Raw genomic sequence first — 12,687 nt, forward strand, 5'->3', positions numbered from 1 at the left:
TCCAGAGACTTCAGCACGCCAACTGGTCTCCTAGGAGGTTGATCAAACCCCACTCTTCCACCCTTTTAATGGGTAGGTTCCTCTAAACAGAGAGACTTTAACTCTCTGATTTATACTTACCTGTTTTCTTTTCCTCTTCCTTCCTTTCTTTCTTTTGTATTTTTGTTGAGTCTGTGTCTGATCAACCTTCAAGGATTCTTGACTGGCCTGTCTTCGTCAGCGGGTTTACGGCACCTCCTCACTGAATCTCCATGGACTTCAAAGGAGTCCTAATGGCCGGCCAGTGGATTTTCCTTGGAGAGGTGTCGATTCCCGCTGAGGCAGGCTGTCTGGTAGAACAAAAGTTCTCTGCCTTGTAGTCCCATCTGCAGGGTGCCATAAATGTTGTGGATTTAATAAGACAAACACAACTTTTGGGTTGATCAGAGACAGATTTTATATATATATTGCGCAATAGGTTCAAGGCTCTGTACATGAAGCGTTGAACAAAGACAGGAATTAGGTACAATGGTTTTATACCCTTCTAGACAAAGGATTCTTTTGAAGTCAGCAGTTCATATGGTCCTATACATTTATCAATTTTAATTGACATTACAGAGTTTCTTTGCAAAACAATCATAATTCTTTTTGTAGATTACTGAAGCATATCTTTTATCTTTTGACGATGGACAACTTTTAACTCATGTGGATCCCCTTGACCTAACCAACCTTTAAGCTGTATGTTATTAGAATGTTCCTTTCTTCTGACAACTTAGAGGCCTCCTAGAGGAACCAAAAGGATTTTGGCTGAGTTTGTACTTTTTCCAACCGGATGCATTGCTTTTTAGAATAGAGTGAATAGAAAGTTATCCAGTGGTCATCCATCAGAGCCTGCTTCATTACATTAGGAGCATAGAAGAGTCCAAAGGCAGATGCATGAATAAATGTGATAAATGTATTTATTCATATAACAAAACATATTAACTATATACAAAGGCTGTCTTAATATCCATTAGGATAGGGGGCACACAGCGTGTGTGACTACCCCTATCAAAGATCATGTCTCATGGAGAACAAACGTAAAAGAGAGCTTGGTGGAAAGGTTAGAGGGGGTTTTATACTCAGTGTAAGCCCCTCCTCTCCACATAGGGGTGGGGGCACTTTCTGCCTCCACTAGTGTTCTGTATGATATATGTGCCAATGGCTTGCAAATACTTGACAATAATGCTATTATGTCTAAAGACAATCCCTCTACTAAATCCCCCCTCCTACTTTTCCACACATGCGAAGGTGGCAGCATGGAAGCTTCCAGCCTAATATGGCTTCCAAAGCTGACACACCTTCAGCAGGTCCCACTCAGACTGCTGTGCCCTGGTGTTGTCTTCGAACCTTTCCTGGAAGGCGGACAGGAAAAGGCTCATGTCCCCTAGTTCTGTGGCATGGTCGCCATACAAATTGGCCACCCACTCGGCGGCTTCCCCATCCATGACTGCCGCCACCGCCATGACCATATCCCATTGGGATGTGTACAACCGGCCATAGCGATCGAAATGATTCAGCACTTGCCCGAGGAACAGGGCCACTTTCTTTTTATTTCTTTTTATTGGTTTTTTTTAAATCAAGTTTTATTGGGTTTTTTTTCTTCCCCCCCTTCACCCGCATATTTTTTACATTCTAACCAGTCCTCCGCTTCTTTATTTCCCTTAAACGCTTCTCTTATCTTTTGAAACATCTCCCTTAGTTTCTCATATTCATCCTCCCAATTCTCCATGTTATCAATTTAAAGGACAAGAGTTTTTAAACGTATTATTTTCGTTTACATATACATATTTCAAATTCAAGTCCATATAGTGTCTCTTTCTTCTTTTTTCTTTCCAAATAGTATCCAATTCAAATATAGTCTTTGTTCTTTCCTCCTCTTTTGAAATCGTGCTGCAGCTGTTTAAACAAACACCCCCCAAAAAATCTTCTCACGGTCTAAATAAACGTAGTGTAATACTTTCTTTTCACCAGTAGATGGCTCTCTCCAATTCACAAATCCCCTGACAACAAAGTATCAATTTGTAAATCCACAAAAATAATTACTTCCTCTTCTCTTCTCCGAATTAAGTCCTTTTGTTGTTTAAAGAATACTTCTCTGTTTTCTTTTTCTTATCTTATTTTTAATTTCTTCCAAGTCCAATTTTAAATCCAGGTGGAAGGTTCCTTTAGGGCTTTACTTTTAAAGTTCCTTTTTTTTCCCCCCACTTTGCTCTGGAGTTGAAGCCACCATCTGCCGGCCTTCAGGCCCTTCCTCCTTCGTCTGTGGCCCAATAACGTCCTTGAGGGAGGACTGGTCCTCAGCTGAATGGCCAGTCTTCCACGGAGGTCCAGAATGGGCCAGGAGAGTGACAGCTGCCTCCCACCTGGTGGGCTCTTCCAGAGTTCTCCGCTGCATCCCCACCGCCTGGAGAGGTGAGATTCGGCGTGGCGGTGAGGATGGTGGCTCCCGGAGTCTTGGTAGCTTCTGGGCTGGTTCTGGGTGGGCAGCTGGGCTGGCGGCTGGCTGGCGGCTTCAGGGTGGTGGCTCCCTGCCGAATGGCAGCTCCAGGCCAGCTGGCACGCTGGAGCTGACATATGACCCCCTCTGCCACAGAGACGGTGTCTGGAAGTGAAAGAACATGGTGAGCAGAGGGTGGTTGGGACACAGCCCCACCCGGCTTCCCAGGATGTTTCTGGTGAAACCTAGCGAACCTGTGTACTGCATTGTTGTATGCCACCTCTGCGAAAGGGAGTAGGTCAGCCCAATCGGTTTGCTGATGGTTCATGTAACAACGCAGGTACCTCTCCACCATCGAGTTGGCTCCCTCAGCTGCCCTGTTGGTGGCTGAATGGAATGCGGAGCTTAGGCCCTGTTTGGACCCCACCTTCTCCTAAGAATTTCCACCAGAACATGGCGGTGAACTGTACCCCATTGTCCGAGATTATCCTTTGGGGAATACCATGGAGTCGATAGATGTGCCATGGTAGTTGTGGGAGCCCTAACAATTCTGACAGGTTCCAAAAGAAAAGAAAAAGAAAGGAACACAACCAAACACAAGCCTGGTTTGTTACTGCCTGCTTTATTTCCCTTCTGGCACGTAATGACAATTGCAAAAGGAATATCTTGTTAGGGCTACTCGCCCGTGCTCCCCACCACCGTTTAAACACTAATCACTGCCCCACCCTCTCACGTGTGCAACTCCCTCCCACATGCTCTGGAGTTGAAGCCAACATCTGCCGGCCTTCAGGCCCTTCCTCCTTTGTCTGCAGCCCAATAACATCCTTGAGGGAGGACTGGTCCTCAGCTGAATGGCCAGTCCTCCACGGAGGTCCACAATGGGCCAGGAGAGTGACAGCTGCCTCCCAGCTACAGCCGCGCCTCCCTGCTGATGTCATCGCTGTGCGACCGCCTCTTAATTGTTCAGTGGCCATGTGGCTTGCTCCCGGCATGGACATGGCTGGCGGGCTCTTCCGGGGTTCTCCACTGCATCCCCACCGCCTGGAGGTGAGATTTGGCGTGGCGGTGGGGATGGTGGCTCCTGGAGTCTTGGTAGCTTCTGGGCTGGTTCTGGGTGGGCGGCTGTGCTGGCAGCTGGCTGGTGGCTTCAGGGCAGTGGCTCCCCGCCAAATGGCAACTCCGGGCTGGCCGGCACGCCGGAGCTGACATGTTATTTTGGCAATTTGGTTCCTCATCTCCCTTAATGATTTCCATATTAGTCTTTATTCAGTCCCCATCCAGTGTTCTCAGTACTCCAACCACTAGTCATCCATAACACATTCGTCCACCCAGGGCACTGCTCTCCTCCTTCATAAACCCAATTCCATTCCTCTGGATTATCCTTCCCTTGCCGTTGTTGCAACGCACAAATATACTTATGGTAATTACAATATTGCTTCTCATTACCTGAGCATGGTATTATGGAACAAATATCTACCTGAAAGGTTACATTAAGCGAAGAAAACACCCTTTCTTGTAATATATGATTTTTCACATTTATTGTTGCATTATATTCCCTCCTATTATTCTTACCCATAAAAAAAAATCCCAAATATTTAACCATTACATTAAATTGATCCATTCTATATCTTCAGGGATTATGATATCACTATCTCCTAGGACTACTGTGTTCAAGTCAGGTTGATCTGATTCAATGCCCCAATCCTCCAGTGTAGGATATATAGGATATAGAGTTTCTATGGGAAGCAATCCTTTGCACATTTCCACAATCGCAGTGTCCCACTATTCCCCACAGGCGTGTATCAGTCCACAATCACAGCAATAGTAACAACAACAACATTCAGTGATATAGTTACAATCACAGAACCAACACATTCTGTAGAGTGCAAAGTTCCACAGCTTCTTTTGGGACCTTGGAATGGAATAACATAGGCCACCACTCAGGCCAGAAAAACCAAAAAGCTACTACTCCTGCAACGAGAAAAATCACAAAACCCATTCATACCACAATGACCACATCAGTTTTTGGTAATTTTTATTCTCAGCGGGTCTTTTCCAGGAACCACTTTCCACTCCCTTGGTTCTTCCACTGGTCCTTTTACATGTGTGGAGTGTAATTTAGCTGGGCTAAGTTTTTCCTCCTGTCAGCTTTTTATCAGGACCCATTCACCAGGCTGGAATTTATGGACAGCAAATTTGAGAGGTGTGGTTTGAGCTAGCAGTCCTTTGTTCCTGAGGTAAGACAAAGAAGAGGACAACTCAAGTACACAGTTCTTTATAAACATGTCTTTAGTTTCATATTGTGGACTTTGCCCCACCCTGCCCAAATATGGTAATCCAAACATCATTTCATAAGGTGAAATATCAGTATCCCTTTTTGGGCGGGTTCGAATTTTGAGCAAGGCCAAGGGTAAACATTTGGTCTATGGCATAGACCAGGGCTGTCAAACTCCCAGCCCACAGGCCAGATGCGTCACACGCTGCCATGCCCACGCCCAATTTAGCAAAGGGGGAAAAAGTCTCGATACGTCATGTGACATCACTGTGACGATGTGAGTTTGACACCCCTGGTATAGACAAATTTGCGTTCCACTGAACATGACATTCCCACTGAATTCCCACTGCCTCCATGATTGATTGAAGCACTTTTGCAGTAAAATGAGTCCCTTGATCACTATCTACAGCTTCTGTTATTCTATATCTAGGTTGTCAGCCCTGGAGCCATCTTTAAATTGAAATCTTCAGGGCTGCCACAGCGGTGGATGGGCAAGCTGTGGGAACCGTGTGTGTGTGTGTGTGTGTGTGTGTGTGTGTGTGGAGACAGTGTGGGGTGTATAGTCTTAACATTTTTTTCCCTTGGGAGTCAAGGACAGTCAGCCTGCACCTGGGGAGGTGTGACTGGGAGTCAACTACAGTTGGGACAATGATAAGGTGACCAGACGTCCCGCTTTTGGCGGGACAGTCCCGCTTTTGAGCAATTTGTCCCGCGTCCCATGGCGTTTTAAAAAAGTCCCGATTTTTCATTCTGCCTCCTGGTTCCCGGCTGCCTCCTGAATCCCCGCTGATGGCTAGAGGGAAAAAACCTGTTTAAACTCTTGCCGCGGGGCTTCAAAGGGCCGCCCTACGTTAATTAGCTCGGCTTCCCCCTCTTAGCTGATTTGCACAGGGCTCTGCTCTTGCTAAATTGCTCAGTTTTTTTTTCCTCTTTGTGCAAACCAAGCTCAAAACGAAACTGAAAGTAAAACAGGCTGTTGGCTTTGCGGTTTGCTTGCAACGTTGGAAAATTAGGCAGCAGATTTATTTTCCTTTTCCTCACCAAAAAAGGTAAGTGCAAACAATGGAAAATTATTTAGGGCAAAAGAGGAGAGTTCAAGATTTTAAAACACAAAAGAAAAAAAAGCTCTTTTTAACTAGGGAATTGTAATAATTGAGATATTATTAATTGTATACTGTGTTGAAAGCAGAAATGGTTAAGTTGTGGTTTGGAGGAATATATGGGGGAAATTATTTGGTTTATTATTATTGGTAAGTATAATTAATTGATTTGTAAGAAATTGGATTGCATGGAAATAATTGGAATATTCATGTTCATATTGATTAATATACAAAAAAGATAGTTATATAACTAATTGATTTATATTAAAATGTTGAATTTGTATTAAACAACTGTATTACATAATTACATAATTAACCAATGTGAGGATGGATATAAAAATAGATGACAATGGGAAGGGGTATAAAATAGAATAGAAGGGAAAAAGTGAATTTGATTAAGATTAGAGATGAGGATGAAGGGTAATATTGTTTTTTTAAAAAAATAGATGAGGAATAAATATGGCAAAAAGGAAATATAGAAATTGTAAATTTAATTGAAATGACTAAACACTGTTTAAATTTGTGAACCAGCCAAATATTCTGTTCAAAGAAAATACATTGTATGTATGTGTGTTTCTAATTATTGCTATTTATTCATATTTGTTCTCTTTTATTCTTTAAAGTTTAACAATTCATTCTTTATCTTAATATCTTTATATTTGTTTGGGGTTGGCTTTCTTCCCTTTCATCTTTTTTATTGTACAGCAATCTTTCTCCTCAAACCTACCACCTCTCTTTTCTTTCCTTCTTACTTTCTCTTCCCCCCCTCTTCTTCTCCTCCCTACTTCCTCTTCCTTTCTCCTTCTCCTCCTCTCTTCCTCCCTCTCTTAACCGTCACTCCTACTCTAATTTCCCTTCCCTTCCTTCATCCCTCTCAATTACTGTATCCTTTTATGCATATGGACTACTCAGAGGGCTGAAAAAGTTATTTTTGACTGGTCCTCGCACTTTTGACCAGTCCTCGAACTTACGACTGTCCTCACATTTTACATTTTTGCCCTATCTTGTCATCATGGTGAAGAGAAGCAGTTGTGAAATGAGTGACGTGGTTGTTAAGAATGCTGCACGGGCATAAATGTGAGGATGGTCATAAGTGTGAGGACCAGTCAAAAGTGTGAGGACCTGTCAGAAATGACTTTTTTCAGACCTCTGGTTAGTCCTTTTGTGCATATGGACTACTCAGAGGGCTGAAAAAGTTATTTTTGACTGGTCCTCGCACTTTTGACCAGTCCTCGAACTTACGACTGTCCTCACATTTTACATTTTTGCCCTATCTTGTCATCATGGTGAAGAGAAGCAGTTGTGAAATGAGTGACATGGTTGTTAAGAATGCTGCATGGGCATAAATGTGAGGATGGTCATAAGTGTGAGGACCAGTCAAAAGTGCGAGGACCTGTCAGAAATGACTTTTTTCAGCCCTCTGGTTAGTCCTTTTGTGCATATGGACTACTCAGAGGGCTGAAAAAGTTATTTTTGACTGGTCCTCACACTTTTGACCAGTCCTCGAACTTACGACTGTCCTCACATTTTACGTTTTTGCCCTATCTTGTCACCATGGTGAAGAGAAGCAGTTGTGAAATGAGTGACATGGTTGTTAAGAATGCTGCACGGGCATAAATGTGAGGATGGTCATAAGTGTGAGGACCAGTCAAAAGTGTGAGGACCTGTCAGAAATGACTTTCCAGCCCTCTGAGTAGTCCCTATACACATAGCCATGGCCACCCGGTCACATGACCAGCTAGCCACGCCCACCCAGTCACATGGCCTCCAAGCCACGCCCACACAATAAGCCACGCCCACAATGGTGTCCCTCTTACCAATGTTAAAATCTGTTCACCTTACCCTATACACATAGCCATGGCCACCCGGTCACATGACCAGCTAGCCACGCCCACCCAGTCACATGACCAGCTAGCCACGCCCACAAAATAAGCCACGCCCACAATGTCCCTCTTTACCAATGTTAAAATCTGGTCACCTTAGCCAATGACCTGATTGGACCATGTGATGCCCATGTGGATGCAGGGGAAGGAACTTTGACTTTACTATGGGTGGGGAAAACCTGGAGTTTTCAGATTCAGGTTTTCTCAGATGTGCCAATATGACATCTCTAATAAATTCAAACTTTGAGGAAAATGTCTGCCTTTGTCAGGCCTGCCTCCATTCAAATCCCAAGAAAGAAAACCTCATCCCTCTCAGGCCACACAAAGGACCCCCGGACAGCCCTAAGCAGCAGAGGGAAAGCCCTAAGCAGCAGAGGGAAAGCGCCCAGCTTGACCCTCAAGCTCCCAGGGCACTGGGACCCCACAGCTCAGCCCCACTTCCCTGAGGGGGCGCCCGGCTGTGCTTACCTCCTCCTCAAGGCTACTGCTGCTATTCTTGCTCTCCTTGGTCACGTTGCTCATGGTGTATGCAGGAGGGCAAAGTGTGTAGGTCAGAGGGAGGCCCACTCCCTCTCCATGCAAGGAGACCTGACTTTGTAACCAAAGCATCCTCAGCAATAGGATGGGAGACCACCAGGAGAGATCAGGAGGAGAGGAGAAGGGGATGGCAAAAGGACAGCAGGGCTGCTGGTGGCCAAGTGCTAAGGCAGGACTTCCCTCAAAATCTGACTCCCTCTCATTATAATCTCCTTCCTTCCTTCCTTCCTTCCTTCCTTCCTTCCTCCCTCCCTCCCTCCCTTCCCTTTTCTTCTTTTTGCTTCCCTCTTCATTTTCCTTTCTTCTTTCTTCCCCTCTTTCCTTATTTTCCCTTCCTTGCTCTTTCCTTCTTTTTCTTTGTCTTTCCTGTCCCTTCTTGGATGCTCAAATGCAAAATGGGAAACATTTCTTGATGCCTCCTTGTCTTGTGATCAAATGCCACTTTTGCTAGTAGTTTGTGGCCAAAGACTGAGAACAAACCAGGCTCAGTTTATCCCGTGCTTGCATTTAGTGAGAGAGTCCACAGACAACAGCAAAACTGTCAAAATGTTGGCTGTGATAGTTGATCAGAGCTCCTCAGTTTTTTATGTACAACAGCTTTAGCGTTCAGGAACAGAGGTAAGTTAGTTGCTTTTCTATTAATACATAATCCTTAAAAGGGCTCTCCTGTAGGGAGCCTGCCATGGTCTAATTCAGACTGAAAATATAGCAAAGGAAATTATTTTCCCCACTCTGCTTTATCCTGTTTTTCCCACTGGAAATGGCTGTTTGCAACACACAAGGAGGGGATACTTTCCTAAGAGCTCACAATTCAAAAATACCAACGTTAACTTGGATTGCCAACAAAGTTCTGTCTGTGACAAAACAGAACACAACGTTGCTTTCTCCTTTGAACTGGGGCATCTCCAACCAAGTTGCCCCTCCTTCCTTCCTTCCTTCCTTCCTTTCCCTCCCCCATTTCTTTCCCTCTTTTTTTTAAGCTGCCAAAGGCTCCCGACAGAGACTTCCCATTTTGACCCCTCCCCCATCGTTGCTTCAGCGTGGTTTTTAGCTCACATCTCCCAGACTCATCTAAGTTTGTGTGTGTGTGTGTGCCAGGGGTGGGTTCTACTTACCTTTACTACCGGTTCGCAACGGGAGCGTGCGCACGCGCGCTTCTGCGCATGTCCAGATGTCCATTATGACATCCGGGTGGGTAGGCGGAGCCTCCCGCCACTTTTACTACCAGTTCGCAAGACCTGGACAGAACCGGGAGCAACCCACCACTGGTGTGTGACCCTTGCAGCCCGGCACTGTGAAAGAGGAAAAGATCGGGAGAGGCTGGGCTGAGAAAAACAAGCATTTTAAAAAAAAGAGCTTTCGTTAGCTTGCAGGCAGCAATGAGTGAGACACCTCCCCCTGCCCCCCCCCGCGCACACACACACACACACACACTCAGAAACTTCTTAGGCTGCAAAGTGCAAACTAATGAAAGCTTTTTTTTTTTTTTTGAAATGTTTTGTTTTTCTCAGCCCCAAGCCTCTCCCAACGTTTTCCTCTCCATTGTCACAACGCCGGGCTGCAAGGGGGGAGACCACACACACACATGCACGGATTGGAGAGGTGAGCTGAGAGTCACGCAGAGATGCGTCAGGCACAGAGGGAATGACAGGGGAAGGAGATCAAAATGGGAAGCCTCTGCCCATTTAAAAAAAAAAAACAACCCCTACGGAGCTTCCCTTTTTTTTTTTTTTTATTTTAAACAAACATACATAAAAACATAAAACCATCTTCAATTACACACAGTATGTCGGTTGGTTACAAGTCTTTTGTGCATCTTCCCCATATTCATAGTTTATAGTTTACCTAAATTCTTATATTATCGATCTAATATATATATATTATTGTCCTCATTGATCATTTATAGCTATTCTTCCCGCATTTTGTACAAAATATTCTAAGATTTGAGTTAATTTATATTATAACATTCATCACTAAATAGATCCAATAATACATCTTTATGTTATATTTTATATAATTCTACAATTCTTGTATTATAAAAATCTCTATCTTCTTTCATTTCCATATTTTTTTATCTAACCATTGATAAAATAAGTCCCATATCTTATAATATTGTTTATCTTCTTGTTCTCTAATTTCAAATGCCAATTTGCTCATTTCAGCACATTCCATTATTTTCTTAATAACTTCATCTTGCGTTGGTATTTTCTCATTTTTCCAATTTTTAGCAAACACAATTCTAGCCGCTGTTAATACATTCACAATCAGATATCTCAATTCTCTATTATATATTTCAGGTACAATCCCCAATAAAAAAATCTCTGGTTTAAAGTCTATGTGTTTTTTTGTCATTTTTTCCAACCATGTGTGGATTTTAGTCCAGTATCTTTTGGCTTCTGCACACGTCCACCACATATGGTAATATGAACCCGGTATCTGATGACATTTCCAACATTTTTCAGATTTATTCTTGGAACGTTCTGGCTATACTCGTTGGGGGTAAATGCCACCTGTAAAACATCTTATACAAATTTTCTTTATATGCAGTTGACATTGTCATTTTATAATTTTGCGACCACAATTTTTGCCATTTCTCTAAGTCAATCCCATGTTTTCCCCCAAGCGATCATTGTTTCTTTAACTTGTTCTCGGAGCTTCCCTTTTTGTCCACCCTCCCCTCCATTGCCTCCATGCCTGACGCCAAAAGGCCTGATCTGCTTCCTCCCCCCCAATGCCAGAAGCCACACGCCACCTCACTTCGCCTCCACGTGCCCCCCAGAGCCCATGCAATCTCCTACCACCCATGGCAGCTGGCAGGCAGAAGCCCCTGCCCTGGGTCCCATGCCCTCTCCTTCCCACCTCTTCCTTCCTCCATGCACAGGTAGGGACGTGGCTTTTCCAGGGAAAGTCCAGCAAGCAGGGACAAGAGGTGCCAGTGCCACCCGTGGCCAGCCTTAGATCCGTGCTGCTGCTTCAGCCCTGGCCCCTGGGCGTGCACACAGCAGGCTCCAAGCGTGCAAGGGTTGGCGTCCTGGATGAAGGGCAGTGCTCAGCAAGCAGTCCCCAGGGATGCTAGTCGCCAGGCCCTGCATGCTCTCTGCCTCTTGCGCGCATGCCCAGGGGGTGGGGCCAAGGCGGGGCTGCAGATCTAAGGCTGGGCCTGGGCAAGGAACCAGAGAGCAGCTGGGCCGCAGGCATCACTCTAGGTGATGCCAAGGCAAGATAAGGAATGGCTGGGAGGGGCAGGTGGGATGAGGGTTGGGCCAGCCAGTGGTGGTATCAACCAGTTCACTTAACTAGGCAAAAAGTTAACAAGGTCCGAACCTGTTGGATCCCACCTCTGTTTGGGAGGCAGCTAAGGGAGGAAGACTCACCAGGCAGAGATCAGCTGGGCTGTGGGGGCCGCAGTCGAGGCAAGCGAGTGAACCAGAGAGCAGCAGCAGCTATGCCACAGGCGTGACTAGGCATCGGTCAAGGTGGGCGGGGTGAGATAAGGAGTGGGGGCAGGGCAGGGGGGGCAGCCAGAAATTTAACAACTGGTTCGGCCAATGTGGTGTGAACCAGTTGAATCCCACCACTGCGCGTCCCACATAGTGTCATGTGGCCACATCTTCAGGTGTTTTCATCCATCTGGAGTTCCAGGATGGTTGGCCTTGACTGGATATAAACAACTCCATTCAGCTGAGCAATAACTTGTAAGAGCAAACATCCCTTTTTTTCACATGGGCTGTCTTCACACCAGCTCACTTCCCCAACCCCAATGCCATGCCCCCCCCTCCCCATTACTATGGCAGCCGATAGCAAGCAAGCATCAAAGGGAAAACCCATGCTGGAGTTCCAGCTGACATTTGGCCCTCCTGCAGTAGAGGCATTAGCCCTAAGGAAAAAACATAAGACAAAATAGACAATCTACTATACAGGGGAGTAAAATAACATAAAGGCTTTATTGTGGCCCGCCAGCGGCCAGCAGAGCTGGCAGCAGATTCAGACAGTGAGGAGGTTGGGGAGGAACGTGGGCCAGTCCTGGAGTCTGGGGAAGGCTCGGACGAGGGCTCTGCGTCGGAGGCAGAGAGGGGGCCAGGGCCATCTGGTAGTTATGTGTTGCCTCCGGAGCCTCCAGAATCTGACATCAGCGAGGCAGAAGTACAGTGTGAGCCTGTTCCCAGTGTGCGCATGTGCAGAGCTGCCAGAAGGCAAGAACAGTTAAGAAAAAAAAGGGTGACTCGGAAGTAAGGCTAGGAGATGATTGGCCCCTCCCATAAGACATAAAAGTGGAGCAAATGGACGTGAGCCAGGGGTGAAATCTAAAATTAGTTACTACCGGTTCTGTGGGCGTGGCTTGGGGGGGTAATGTGACTGGGTGGGCGTGGCCAATTTTTTTTTTTTTACTTTTAAAACCATTTTTTACATGTAAAACCATGTAAAAAATGCTTT

The sequence above is a fragment of the Pituophis catenifer genome, unplaced genomic scaffold (assembly GCF_029215685.1).
Source record: "Pituophis catenifer annectens isolate HBS135680 unplaced genomic scaffold, rPitCat1.0.hap2 SCAF_5, whole genome shotgun sequence".
Taxonomy (NCBI): domain Eukaryota; kingdom Metazoa; phylum Chordata; class Lepidosauria; order Squamata; family Colubridae; genus Pituophis; species Pituophis catenifer.